Raw genomic sequence first — 14930 nt, 5'->3', positions numbered from 1 at the left:
TGACCTTCCCTAGGATGTCCCGTAGACCTTGGACATCTATCTCGGGCCATGAAGTAAGTAGCATGTGGGACAGATGAGGTTGGACCAGGGTATCATCTGTATAGGATCTGAGGTTTAGCGTACTTGAAGATTGGGCTTGCTGTTGTATTGTTATGTCTTGATGAATGATCTCGATCTTGGAAGTGAAATATTTTGCCAGTTCCTCGCACTGAAAGCTGTCAAGGGGAGGAGGTTTGGAAGAAGTATTTGTGCCTGCAAGCTCTTTTACAAGGTTAAAAAGAATTTTTGATTTGTTAGTAGCTTCCGATATGGATTTAGTTACGTAGTTAGATCTTGCATTCTTGCAGGCTTTATGGTAGAGCTTGAGCTCACTTTTATAGTGTAAACTGGCAGCCAGGGAGTACTCTTTCCTCCACAGGCGTTCAAGTCGTTTACATTTAGATTTAGAGGCTTTCAGGTGCTCGTTGTACCACGGGGCAGGTGGATTGTGGGAAGTGGTTTTTTTGTGGGCTAGGGGCAAGCAGGTGTCTAAAGCATCTAGGAGCCATTTATTGATGTTAGTGGCTGCCTGTTCGATGTCTCCGTGCTTAAAGTTTCTTCTGGAATAGTAAGGCTTAGTGTGGACATGAGGTGATTAATGTCCAGATTTTTCCAGTTTCTTTTGAAGGACTTAGTGGTCCCACTGGAAGGGCTGACGGCTAAGTGGTCTCCCAGATGGAATTTTATTAGAAAATGGTCTGACCAATCTAAGGGCAGAGCCTGCTGGCACTGTAGCTGGGGGAGGCTGGAAAAAATGGGGTCCAGAAGGTGTCCCTTTTTGTGAGTGGGACCTGAGTTCCCTAAGATGAGATTCATGGCGGCAGGGTCATGAATTAGGTTTGTGCCTGGTTTGTTAGCAGGATCATCAAAATGAATGTTTAGATCTCCGAGAACAGATAGATGGTTATAGTTCACCCTTACCGAGGCAATCCAGTCCACTAGTTGGGTGGCCCAAGGTAGAGTGGGACCAGGCGGGCGGTAAATCAAAAGGCCAGTAAAAGTGAAGGTCGGGTGAAGTTGAAGTTTAAAGAGAGACGCCTCACTTACAGGAAGGTGAATGGGCTCCAGCAGGCATTGAAGCGTTTTCCTAAAAATGACTGCAATCCCGCCTCCGCTACCGGAAGTTCGGTCCAGACGAATGATGGCATAATTGGACGGTAGGGCTTAGGCGATGTCTGGGCCAGAACTGGCATGTAGCCACGTCTCGGTAAGAAAGAGGGCGTCAAGTGAGTTGTCGGACAAAAGGTCGAAAAGGTCCCTTTTGTGTTTGCAGAGCGACCTGCAGTTGAGACTGCCAAGTAGCCAAGAACGAGTTGTCTTGTGGTCTTTGGGTCTGGGTCGCTGGCCACATAATTGCGGGGTATCGAGATGAAAGTTACATGAACGACATGCAATACTATTATCCCTATAGTTGGTTAAAGTTTCGCAGGTATGTTTAGCCGGAGGACGTAGGGATCGTAATAGGTCAGGTGTGTAGGTAATCACTCCTCCAGAGTTTAAGGGCCCTGGGCCCGGCCAGGCGCGGACGGGCGCAGACGGGCTTCCCTTTGGCGCGCCTTCGGCGCGCAAACGGCGCTCCCGCTGCGCTCGTCCGCTGCGCTTCCGGAAGATACACATTATATCGCATAAGGAAAAGGGCCGGAAGGGGAACGTAGTACATGGGCTGGAGGTATCGTCTCAAAATAACCCTGTGGCTGCATCAGAACGAGTAGGTGGAGTGGAAGACTTTACTCCCTCATCTCTCCCAGCCGACACCGACACTGACACTGACCAGGCAAGCCAACTGGGTCTAAACGGAACACACAAGGGAGATCTACTTGCACAGAGGTCTGAGAAGCCTGGAGCCCCACTAAGTACACCAGAGACCGGGATAATCAACTATATCCAGGCCCTGGAAGCAGCGGCTGACTCTCAAGCATCCTGGACCCCGGACGTAGGGCCCGAACATTTTTATTCTGTCTCTGATGGTACCGGGACATCTTCAGACTAAGGGGGCCTTGGCTCAAGCGAAGGGGATGGCGACAGTGAGGAACAAGCTAAAGACACAGGGACAGTGCGCGCCACAAAGGGAAGAAGCAAAGGAAAAAGTAGAAGACAACTGAAGTGGGACTATTCAGACTCTCAAATGTCCTACCCCCTGGATGAAGACGAGGAGGCGCAGCAGACTGACTGGGAAAAGGTAAAGAGACTGCCAGCCGCCATTGATTCATCCGAACCCTCTTTAGCTTCAATACGGGCGTCTATCAAAGAATTCCAAGAGGAGGTGCGGGCGGACAGCCAGGCAGCAAAGAGTGCAGCTAAGAAAGTGCATGGTGGCCTCAGACATCTAAATAAAACATGCACAGACATAAGTGGTCGTGTTACTATGATAGAGGGGCGCACGGAATATCTGGAGACCTAGGTTACGGCAGTCAAAAAGCAAAGCGAAGCCAACACCGCTTGCATGGGAGATATAATGACAAAAATGGAGGAGCAGGAAAATCGCCAGCGAAGGAACAACCTACACCTGCTGGGCATTCCAGAAGGTAAAGAGGGGGAGGACCCCAGAAGGTTTATTGTGAAGCTCCTACAAGACTCTTTTCCTGACCATCCTACCTGGGACTAGGTCCGAGAGGTGCAGAAGGCCCACCGCTTCCCCTTCAACCTAAGGAGACAGCACGATGGCGGCAACAGTGGCACGGAAAGTGGGCAGCCAAGGGTGTTTCTAGTTTATTTTGGAAACGTTTTACTAAGACAACTCATCGACGATCAAGCCCGTCCTAACTCCAAAAAAGGGGCTAATGGGATCAGCTTCTTTGCTAAACCAGACTTCTGTCACCAGGCAGTGGAGCGAAGGTGGCGCCTAAGGCAACTGATTTCTCCATTTCTGCAGGCAGGAGCAGAAGCCTATCTCATGAACCCTGCCAGGCTCAAAGTCATCTTTAGCGGGAACTCTCAGGTCTTCTTGTCCGAAATTAAAGCCGGCAAATACCTTGACGAGATTAAATCTAAAAAAAGAAGTACCTGAATGAATGAATGAATGAAGTGGGATTTATGCATGCGCAACTTAGCTCTGTGGGCGTCAAGGCGCCTAACTCAATATCTAGCAGAAAACACCAGGTGACAGGAGCTTACTGATAAGCCTTAATGAAACACCAAGTTTTAAGAGCTTTCCTAAAGAGATCCAATGAGGGCTGTGATTTGATCTCCAGGGGAAGTGTGTTCCATAATTGGGGTGCCAAGATGGAGAAGGCCTTACTCCCCCATCTAACCTTCCTAGAGCGCGGCACTACCAGTTGGTTTAGCTCTAGAGAGCGTAGACATCTGCTCGGGACATACCGAGTGAGCAGGGATCCAAGAGCGTCGGCAGGGCCAGCCATGAGGGCACTATAAGTGAGGCAGAGGAGTTTAAAAGACACTCTGGAGGTGATGGGGAGCCAGTGGAGACTCTTCCTTGCCATGGTGGCGGAAGACAGCCATGGCAGGGCCAAAACAAATCGCGCCGCCGCATTCTGCACAACCTGCAAGCCTTGAGCCAACAAGAGCAATCACAATCTGCTTGCGTGCCTGTGGGGAAAGATAGTGAAGGATTCTTTTAAGGGTCCTGATGACACCCCAACAGGTGGCCACAGTCCTGTTAACCTGAAGCTCCATAGAGTGCAAGGTATCAAAGATGACGCCTAGATTCCTGGCAGCATGTGTGGGAGTGGGGCAGATGCCTAAAGATGAAGGCCACCACTCACCTGACCACATGTCCTGGTCCTTGCCAAAGACCAGGACCTCTGTTTTGTCACCGTTCAACTTTAGGAAGTTGAGAATCATCCACTCTGCAACGAGTTGCATGCAGGACCTAAAGTTGGACGCGGTAGTACTCACAGAGTGGGTCAGGGACACCATAATCTGCGTGTCGTCGGCGTACGACACCACCTCCATCCCCTGAGATCTTACTAGTCTCGCAAGGGGGGCCACGTAGATATTAAACAGGGTCGGACTCAATGCCGACCCCTGTGGCACCCCACATTGCAGAGACTTAGCAGGGGAGAGGAAATCTCCAAGCATCACACGCTGCTCTCTCTGCTGTAGAAAAGAGTTCAGGAGACTGAGGGCCGGCCCTGTTACCCCTGCCTCCCTTAACCTAGATGTTAAAGTAGAGGGAGACAGGGTGTTGAATGCCGCAGTAAGGTCCAACAGTACTAGCACGGTGGTTTGGCCCAGATCTACTTTCCGGCGAATGTTATATGCAACCTTAGTCAAAGCAGACTCCGTGCTGTGGAGCTTTCTAAAGCCATGTTGGGACCCGTCCAAGAACCCCGAGGAATCCAGGAAATTGGATAGATGACAGTTCAAATGCGCTTCCAACATCTTAGCAGGGGCCGGCAGAAGAGATATTGGTCTGAAGTTCTTCAGGAGACCAGGATCCAGGGTAGGCTTTTTAAGAAGAGGTTTCACAATGGCCTTCTTCCATGCCATAGGAAAGATATCCTGTTCCATAGCTCCATTCATTATTTCCAACATAGGAGGAAGAATGATGTCCCTACAGTCCTTTAGTACTTTCAAAGGAACAGGGTCCCGGGGAGAGGCTGATTTCGTTCTGTCTAAAAGAAGATTAAGTCCGTCCACGGAAAGCGCAGGGAAGTGGGTAAGGATTTGGGAAGAGTCACCAGTCCAAGATTCAAAGCGCTTAACTCGAGAGGAAACCTCGTCACTCAGGGAATTCCTCTGAGATAGTAGAGCCAGATAGAGGTCATCTATTTTTTTATAGAAGAAATCCGAGATGTTATTACATAGCTCCTGTGAGGCTACCACGGGGTCAGGTGCCTGAAGAGAGCAGAGGGAGTCCACGATCTTAAAGAGCTCTTTAGATGAAGTAAGAGAACTGGTCAGGTTGGTGAAATAATCCTGTTTCTCCTTAATGACCCTGCTTTTATATTCTCGCAACAGGCACCTGTAAGCTTCCCGATCGATCGGATCCCAAGATTTGCGCCAGCCTCTTTCCTTCCTTCTACATTTTTGTCTAAGAAGCCTCAGTGTTTCTGTAAACCAAGGGGCTGTCGGTTTTTGTCGCGCCATATATCTGAGTGAGGTAGGGGCTAACTCATCCACTGCTTTAGTGATAGAGTCGGCAAGTTCCTGTGCCGCCTCATCCACCGATCAGTGAGATGGGATGCTAATGTTTTGAATAAAAGGGGCCAGAGCCTCATTGGTGATATTTCTAAAGCTTCTTTTGAAACATTTATTGGTGGTAACCAAGTTACCCTCAGTACGGGGAGTATTTAAGTACAGCGGTACTGCTAAATGATCTGACCATACTACCGGCAAAGGCGCGCCGACTGTTAGCCTAGGATCATTAGAGAACACCCCATCAAGGGTATGGCCAGCCCTGTGAGTCGGGCAAAGTACCCTTTGGACAAAGTCACAGGCCTCCAAAGCATTAACCAGGGAGGATGTATCTTTAGCTGCCAGATCATCTAAATGAAAATTCAAGTCACCGAGAATGGTGAAGTGTGATCTCCCAAAATATGGTTCCAAGATTCTGAAAAGCTCAGGGCAAAAGTTGGTTCTAGGTCCTGGAGGTCTATATACAAGAATACCAGTGAGGGAAATCGAGGGGGTAACACACAATACAAAAATATAGAGCCTCAAAGGGATCCGAAGGGACCGATAGAGACTTTACAGTACAGGAGAGTGTAGCCTTGAAGAGGATTGCCAATCCACCTCCTCTGCGTCGCACTCTATCCAGCCTATGGAGTGCATATCCTTCAGGTATAGCCAAAAGAAGATCATGACCAGAGGACTCAGAGGCCCATGTCTCGGTCACAAAGACCCAGTCAGGTTGCCTCATACTTACGAAGTCATGAAAAGCTACGTTATGCTTAATAAGGGATCGCGCATTGATCAGGAAACCCTGTCTGGGTTGAGGAGACAACTGACCATGGGGGGAGGGGACAGGTTTCCTAAAAGTCTGTGTAGTAAATTTAAAAGAGGTTCTACATATAGGACCACAACGCATCGGGGCTACACGCTGGTAGGATAAGTAGTGAGCGACCCACTGGACTTACTTGTACATTCAGGCTCCCTTGAGCCGGTGGGGCTGACGAGCCCGGGTTGCGCTCCTACGTGCCACGAGCGGTACCAGACCTGTAAATATTTTTGGCAGCCTACGCAGCACCCCTTCACACATTCCTACTCCCTGCTGACGAGAGGCAACAACCTCGAAACACCGGTGTCCAGGGATGGCCAACGCGACTGATTTTTTCTGAAGACCCAGGCAGAGGCGCACCCGCTGATGCTGACTACAAGGACCACAACGCATCGGGGCTACACGCTGGTAGGATAAGTAGTGAGCGACCCACTGGACTTACTTGTACATTCAGGCTCCCTTGAGCCGGTGGGGCTGACGAGCCCGGGTTGCGCTCCTACGTGCCACGAGCGGTACCAGACCTGTAAATATTTTTGGCAGCCTACGCAGCACCCCTTCACACATTCCTACTCCCTGCTGACGAGAGGCAACAACCTCGAAACACCGGTGTCCAGGGATGGCCAACGCGACTGATTTTTTCTGAAGACCCAGGCAGAGGCGCACCCGCTGATGCTGACTACAAGGACCACAACGCATCGGGGCTACACGCTGGTAGGATAAGTAGTGAGCGACCCACTGGACTTACTTCTACATATAGGACATACCTGAGCCCTCAGCAGGGCCTCAGGAGAGAGCCGATGGTGACACAAGAGCACTGGGGATCTGAGAGACAATAGTTCCCGTAGTGAATATCCCCAGAGCGATAAAATGGAGCCATCAGAAGCCCTAGAGTCCAGCCCGTCCTGCAGCACGTCCTCAGCGCGGACGGGCGCAGACGGGCTGAACTCTGGCGTAACTCCGGCGTCAGTCAGGCGTCCCCGCTGCGCGTAACCGCTGCGCGTCTGCATGACTCACTTTTATACACGGCTAGCGTCCTTCTGACGACTAGAGCGTGTAGACTACCTAATGGCGCCGAAAAGCGGCACCGTCTACCTGCAAGATGGCGCTAATGCAAGTAAATTACGCCGAGAAGCGGACCCGCCCAACAGCGGTGATTTTCACCAAAGTTACAGTGCAGGTAAGGGCCAGGCAGAATTAAAAACAGGGAAAAATAAACAAAAATACAAGTTAAATACAAAACGAGGTGCGATTAAAATTAGCAGCAGCTCCGGCCACGAACCGCACAGAGCGCTGGCACGAGTCTGGTGACAGCTAGCTACCTAGATTAAAAGCATCAAGAGGAATGCTAAAGGAACGTGTCAAATATAGACATTAACAGATATTAACATGAAATGTCTTTCTTTTTTCTCTAAAAATGTATTACTAATCTTAGGAATAATTCAGATCACGGTCTTTGCATTTGCTTTTTCACCTTTCCACGTGCGAAATATATTTTATAAGGGGTACTTCTTCAGCTTAGCTGAAAATACTGGCCTCAGTCACACAGGATGGCACTTAGCCGTTTTTTGACCCTATGATTAAAGAGGTGTGGCGGGTGGCTGTACTTCACTCACGGCAACCATCACTCAGGTTATACCTGATTGCTCGGGTCTCAAGGAGGGAGGGGGGTGGGCAGGAGGGGGGGGAACACAAAGAAGATCAGCATGTTTCAGGTACATCCAATGTTTCCCAGTTATTCACCTATTTAGATACTTGTAACGAAGCCCACGCCCAGATTCGCTTTAGAGAGGGGGGGGGGGAGACAGGGGGGAAATTGGAAAGGAAAGGAGGGAGGAGAGCAATACAATTGCAGAGATTTTCCGACTCGCCATCTCTTTAAAACAAACTATTAATGGCCAGCAAAGGAATTCTTAGGTTTATTTCTGTTAACGTTTGTGGGTTGAATGATAACGGGAAAAGACAGAAAGTGGCGCAAGGATTAAGGTCTTTAGGAGGGGATGGTATATGTCTCCAAGAAACCCATCTGGAGAGATCACAAAAACAGCTGTTGGACACACTAGGCTATAAAATCATAGGAGCTACCACACAAGGAGCAAAAATTAAAGGGGTGGGAATATTGGCTGAAAGAAAACTATCTATTAAGAGCCCAAAGGTGAAATCCGACGCACTAGGTAGATGGGTGATAGCGGAATGTCATCTTCCTACAGGCACCCCCTTCAGACTATGTTCAATCTACGGCAGCAATACTGACGACCCAAACATTATTAATCAGATATCCGGGGAGCTAGCCCATTGGCCCACTCCAATAATTCTATGTGGCGATCTTAACATCAACTTGCCGCACGATCTAGAACTAGGGAGTGAAAGGAATTACAAAGGCAGGAAGCCTCTAGTCTATAACGCATTAATTAACCTAGCGTAAACACACGGGTTTAGGGATGTTTGGTCTAAACTTAACCCTTCACAACCTGGATACACATATTTCTCATTTCCACATCAAACATTCGCCAGGTTAGATTATTTCCTGATCACGTCTTCTCTGCTAGACAAATGCACAATAGGCCTAGCCCCACGTTTTATGTCAGACCACAACCCACACATTCTGATGGTTAGGGGGTTCGAGATTGGGAAGGACACCCCCAGGTGGAGCTTTGAGAAAGCACTTCTACAGGATACTAGCTATCGGACCCATATGCAAGCCTGGATTCAGGAGTTTCTTGAAATTAAATGTGGGGTCAGCGTCCAACACAGTAGTTTGGGACACGGTAAAAGCTGGTATCCGGGGGGAGACGCTAAGATTCTCAATTAGGAAGAATAAAACAGAAAAGCAGTTAATAACCGACCTACCAATAAAGCTAACTGCAGTAGAAACCGCATTAATCGAAAGGGTCCAGAACGGAGCTGAAACAGAGAATATACAAACTGAAGCAACACTGATTAAGGCTAAAATAGGAGCAATATTCTCGGAAAGAGCTGCATCTAAGTGGGAAGCCGCTCGTGAGACACTATATGAGTGTGGCAACAGTATTGGCCATCACCTCGCCGTCAAAACAAGACAAAAAAGGTAAACTGCGAAATATGTACAATCCGTCTACCTTCAGGGATAGAAACCAGTGATTTTAATAAAATACAAGAGGGTTTTCAAGATTTCTATGGAACTCTTTACTCATTTGGAAACACCCAGCCTGACGACTTAGCAGAGCAAGAAATTACTAACTACTTGCATGACATAGAACTAAGGCAACTTAATACAGGCGACTCTGCCCAGTTAGAGAATGTGCCAGAATGGGCCGATATTACAGCTGCCCTATTCAGTTTACCGGATGGTAAAGCGGCGGGTATAGATGGTATCCCCATAGAATTTTATAAGGTTTTTGCGCCCCAAATAAAGCATTTTCTTGACATAATCACCACTATTTTTAACGGAGGGCCACCCTCCGCATCCTGGTCTAATGCAAAACATTCTATCTTCCCAAAAAAGGATAAATCACCCTTAGAAATGAGTCCCATTACCTTGATAAACTGCGACTCTAAGATCTACTCCAAGTTGCTCGCAATCAGACTGTCCATGGTAATAGAATCTCTGGTCTCCGAGTGGCAACATGGATTCATTCCAACAAAGGGTACCACAGAGCATATACGGAGAGCCATCACCCTGTTTGATGCCGCACAGGTGTCAGGAGAGCCGATGTCCCTGATTTTACTAGACGCCGAAAAGGCCTTTCACCGGGTCTCCTGGCGGTTCCTGTGGGGCATCATGGAGAGGATGGGGTTTGGACAAAAGTTTAAGCAGGCAGTGCAAGCACTATACTACCATCCGACAGCCTGTCTAGTGTTAAACGGGAGGCTCTCCAAAAACTTTAGTATCTCACGATGCACCAGGCAGGGCTGTCCCTGCTCCCCTCTGCTGTTCGCTCTTTATATAGATCCCCTAATAAAAAAAATAGAGAAAGATCCGGCCATTCAAGCCATGAGCACACAGGGACTGCAAACAAAAATACTGGCTAACGCAGACGACTTGGCCATTACCACCCCTGATCCCGAAATTGCTATGATGGCACTAGAAGCAGAGGCCTATAGGTTTGGAAAAATCTCAGGATACGCGCTAAACATCTCCAAAACTCAGATAATACCTAATAGTGAAATTCACTGGACTAACAGCAGGGTAGTAACAAAAGCAAAGTACCTGGGAGTGACTATAACTGCAAATTTGGACAACCTGGTAGCAGAGAACTTAGTCCCTTTGGCCACTGATACAAAAAAGTCCCTTAAGGCAATTGACAATCTGCACCTTACAGTAGTGGGAAGATGCAACGTAATTAAGATGATATATTTTCCAAAATTACTTTATTATTTTCGCTCTATTCCGCTAGAATTCACCAAGATACAGCTAGCAATATTTCAGCAAATTTTTACACAATTTATTTGGGCGTACTCACAGCCTAGACGGGCCCTGAAACAACTGACACATCCTAAAGAACGGGGGAGGTGGGCATTGCCAAACATAGGGGCTCATTATGATTGCGGTTTATCCGCATCCTCCGGGCCGGCGGAAGCCTCCGCCGGCCCGGAGGATGCGGAAAAACTGCAGCGGACCCACCAAAGACCCACGGCCACATTAGGATGGCTGGTGGGTCCAGGTTTCCGTCCGCTGCTTTTCCGCCGCGGTTGGCTTACAACCGCGGCCGAAAAGCTCTAATATGGTGGCGGTGTCTCTCAGACACCGTCCGCCATATTAGGAAGGGCTTTTAAACATGCTTTTCCGTGGCGGGTTTTCCGCCGTGGAAAAGCATGTGGAACTTCACTGCGGGGGCCCGCTGCGGGCCCCCTAGGTGAAGGGGGGGTGGGGGGTGCACATGGGGTGGTACCTCTGGTACCCCCCTGCATTTGTATGCAGAAATCGGCAGGCACCGCACGGTGCCTGCCGCTTTCTGCATACAAATGCAATGTGTGCATTTTTACCATTGCGGCGGATGCAGCTTGAAGCTGCACCCGCCGCAATGGTAAAAATAGAGGATGTGACCGCCAGGGTGGCGGTCACATCCTAATTGCACAGGAGGGAACTCCGCAGGCAATGCGGAGGTTCCCTCCTGCTCTATGGTGGCGGACGGACTCAGGTCCGTCCGCCATCATAATCGGCCCCATAGTACTCTTTATTGGGCATCAGTCTTACAATATAGTACCGAATTAATCACAACACATCCTTGCACCTTTTCTACTGAATTGCCATCTCCTTTCCGGATGTTAATAGGAGAGGAAGCTTGCGGCTGCCTTTTCAGACAGCTATCCTACAAGCGAGTTTGGTTTAAAACACTGATGAACTCTTTTAAGGTATTTTCTAGTATACGCAGGATTTATGGTCTTGGAAGGTTTAATCACAACACCCCCCTTACTCAAAATTAAGATCTGCCTGGCATTTTTTACCTAAGTTACCTAGCAGAATGGTACAAAGCTGGTATCTTAAAACTAGGGGACCTAATTTGAAACGAGAGAGAGAGCACATTTTTAGAACTTCAAAGCAAATTTGGGTTAAAACAGCAAGATGCGTTCAAGTACACAGCTATTTATAGCTTTCTCTCACGGAAGGTGGGGGGACTGGCTGGGTTCTCAGAGGTTAAAATTATCAATATGCTATCAACTTCTGTAGCCCCACGAATAGGGTCTAGCTATGCCATTTGAACTCTGAACACACCGGAAGATCTTTCTAGAATAGCTGACAAGTGGTCATCAAAATTGGAAGCGCCACATAGCCTGTTTTTTAAATCCTTGGAACTTTCACAGAGAGACTTACTGTCAGCTAAATTGCAAGTACAGCACTTCAAAACCATTTTTTTCTTATATTTAACTCCTAGCAGAATTACAAAGTGGAGCACGGGGGAGGGAACAACATGCCCACGCTGCTCAGCGGTTGGAGCTGACTCCATCCATATGTTTGCTACCTGCCAAAAACTGTCCTCTGTCCTGTCTAGAATACAGGAATTCTTGGAAAAGGTTGTTTCACAAGACTACACACTAACCCCCACAACTATTATGCTAGGGACCTGTGAAACACTAAGGCGGACTAGAGGAGGCGCTTTGGTATTTGTAGCTATGACAGTTTGGATGATCTGTGTAGCCTCCGGGCGGAAAGACGCAGACTCGCCACCATTCTCTCAGTGGCCAGCCAGGCTAATGGCGAAATACCATCTTGAGAAAGCGATATACGCTAAAAAAGGTTGCAAAGGGAAAAGGAGAGGGTTAGACATATGGGAACCTATTACCACATGGCTTGAACGCTCAGACTAAATATCTATATTTAACTCTTCAATTCCTTAGCACCTCCAACCTCCAGATCTCTCTTTTCTTTTTCTTTTTTTGTCTCTCTTTTCATTTTTCTTTTTCTTTCTCTCTGTTCTGCAAGTCGCATTACACTTCCAGCTTTTGAAATTCTCTCACGATGCTTTATTCGTATGCACTTTGATGTTCCTGATTAATATTTTGAACTTTATCCTTCTATTGTGTAAAAAAGGGGTGGGGGGAGGGGGGGGGACATCACTATGTCAAACTCTGTATATTTTGCAAATCTTGAAAAAAATGTTTTTAAATAGAGTAATTTATATAAGAGATGTGTGGATCTACTGGTGAATAATTGCTGCTATCCCACCTCCTTTCTCTGAGCTCATTCTCTTTTGGCCATCTCGGGTATGGCTTCTGGAGATCTGGAGTAGATTCATCTGACAACCAGGTTTCAGTAAAGAACAGGATATCCAGCTTAGAAGATTCTAATAATTTGAGTATTTCCACCTTATCTTTGCCTAGGGAGGGTGGGTTTAGTAAAGCCGCTTTTAACGACTCCTCAATCTGAGGATGTAAAAGAGTCGTATTGTTTGTTGGTCCACAGTGAGGGCTGTTGAGTACCAGTATGTGTGGCTGGCATACACGCCATTTGCCTCTAAAACAAGACAAACATGGGGGAGATACTAAAATCTGTGTACCTGAAAGACTTTAGATCTTATGCAGAATATGAGAAATATTGAGTATACTACCTGATTTCTGGTCCCAGCGGTGGCGGCCAGGTGTGCCAGGGAGCAAACAGGCTTGTCTTTGGCAAAATGCTTGCAACGCACATGCCAAATGTTTGCAACAAACACGCACACAAAAAAAAATGTTCTTTAAAAAGTCCGTTCAATTGTGTACTCACAGATGTGACACAAACTCCAACTCTCACTTGTACAGCCTCACACCTCATTTATAAATGGATTAATGTAACAAACCAGATATCTCTTAACCACATTTTCAATGCTTCACAATTACACAGGCATTGTGCTCTGCTGTGCACAATCACATGAAACACAATTCATCCCCAGGCACAAAGACCTACACACTGGAAATAAGTAATCAGATGGATCAGTCGCTTACACGCTCATATATAATGTTCCACCCAAGACAACCAATCACAAAGAAACACATACACACTGTCTCGCACACACAAATCACTTCCATACATTTTGTAGTGAAAGGTTAGGCTTCGTTCAAGCCATTCACGGGCATCAACTACTCCAAGAGACCTACACACAGGGTGGGCACAGATCTGCACAATCACATGTAACACCCCAAATAATCACGGCTCACTCTTCACACAAAGTTCTTGCAGTCTCTTCAACAGAGCTGTGTCATCCCAGAGTCTCTGAGGCAACACCCAATGTGGAATGCTGCTGAGGGAGTTGGAAGGTGACAGTATCTGAGGAGGAAGCAGTTCTGTGGGTGGAGCATTCTGTAATATATAAATTCCTCCTTTCTCTCACCACCATGGACATGCGATACTTCATATATTAGCGACACGTGGAAATATGGAAAAATGTACAATTCCAAATAGGGAGCCCCAAATATGTGTTGCCCGGGCCCCACAAATCATTAGTATATCAACAAACCAGAAGTCAGCTTCATATGCTAGTTATGAATAAAACAACCACCTTACTTTAGGGAACAAAGTGCGGATATCAAAGGGTTCAATGTACAGAACTGTGGACAAAGGTGCTTAATACAGACATGTATTCTGAGAGAAGAAACTAATATTGTTCTGTAAAAATATGCTTTTGTTTCCTCCTAGCATACCTCTTAATCCATTGCAGAGACAACCTCTCACTGAATACAAACATCAAAGAACAAGGTCTGAGCAGGTATTGGTGAAAATGAGTAACAACTCCAAACGGACCCATTCTGGACGAATGTATGACGTTAAAATGCATACATTTACAACGCATGCACTTACAACGCAGTTTTTATATTGCAACATCCACTACAACGCATTCCATTGGATCGCATGACACAACATCGCATTTTAAAAAACTACCTTTACAACGCATTTCATTACATCGCATACTACCTTTACAACGCAAACCATTACATTGCATTTAAGGTAAGTATTGGATAGTATGGGGATACAAATTACTATTCCAACTCCAGGGGGTGCAATAGTAGGGTAAGTGTTGGATAGAGGAGGGGTAAAAATTACTATTCTAACCCCAATAGTATGCATTGTAATGGTATGCGTTGTAATGCCTGCGAAGTAGTGAATTGCGATGTAGTATCATGCGTTGTAATGCCTGCGTTGTTGTGTCATGCCTTGTAAAGGATGTTGCGTTGTAATGCCTGCGTTGTAAGTGTAGTGCGATGCAATGGTTGCGTTGTAAAGGTTGTTTCCCATTCTGGACGCCTTCCAGATATAAAGGAGTTAAGACCACACACTGAGGCCACACTAAATCTTTGATGTATTATAACAAGGTCACAAAGTGACCCCCTTGCACAGTGCACCTCAAGTCCTGAATTTCAGCAAAGATACATAGCATTCTGGGACATGTAGCTTAAATCTAAACACTGTTACAATGGGTGCTTGAATATCATAATGCAATGTTCTTTGAAGAGCCATGGCTAAATGAAGGGATTCATATAGAACAGTGGGCCATTGTAGTCTGACAATTATTAAAAAACACACACACACACCTGCAGGCTG

This window comes from Lissotriton helveticus, chromosome 1_1, assembly GCF_964261635.1.
Source record: "Lissotriton helveticus chromosome 1_1, aLisHel1.1, whole genome shotgun sequence".
NCBI lineage: Eukaryota > Metazoa > Chordata > Amphibia > Caudata > Salamandridae > Lissotriton > Lissotriton helveticus.
The sequence above is the reverse complement of the archived record's forward strand: the minus strand, read 5'-3'. Positions refer to the sequence as shown.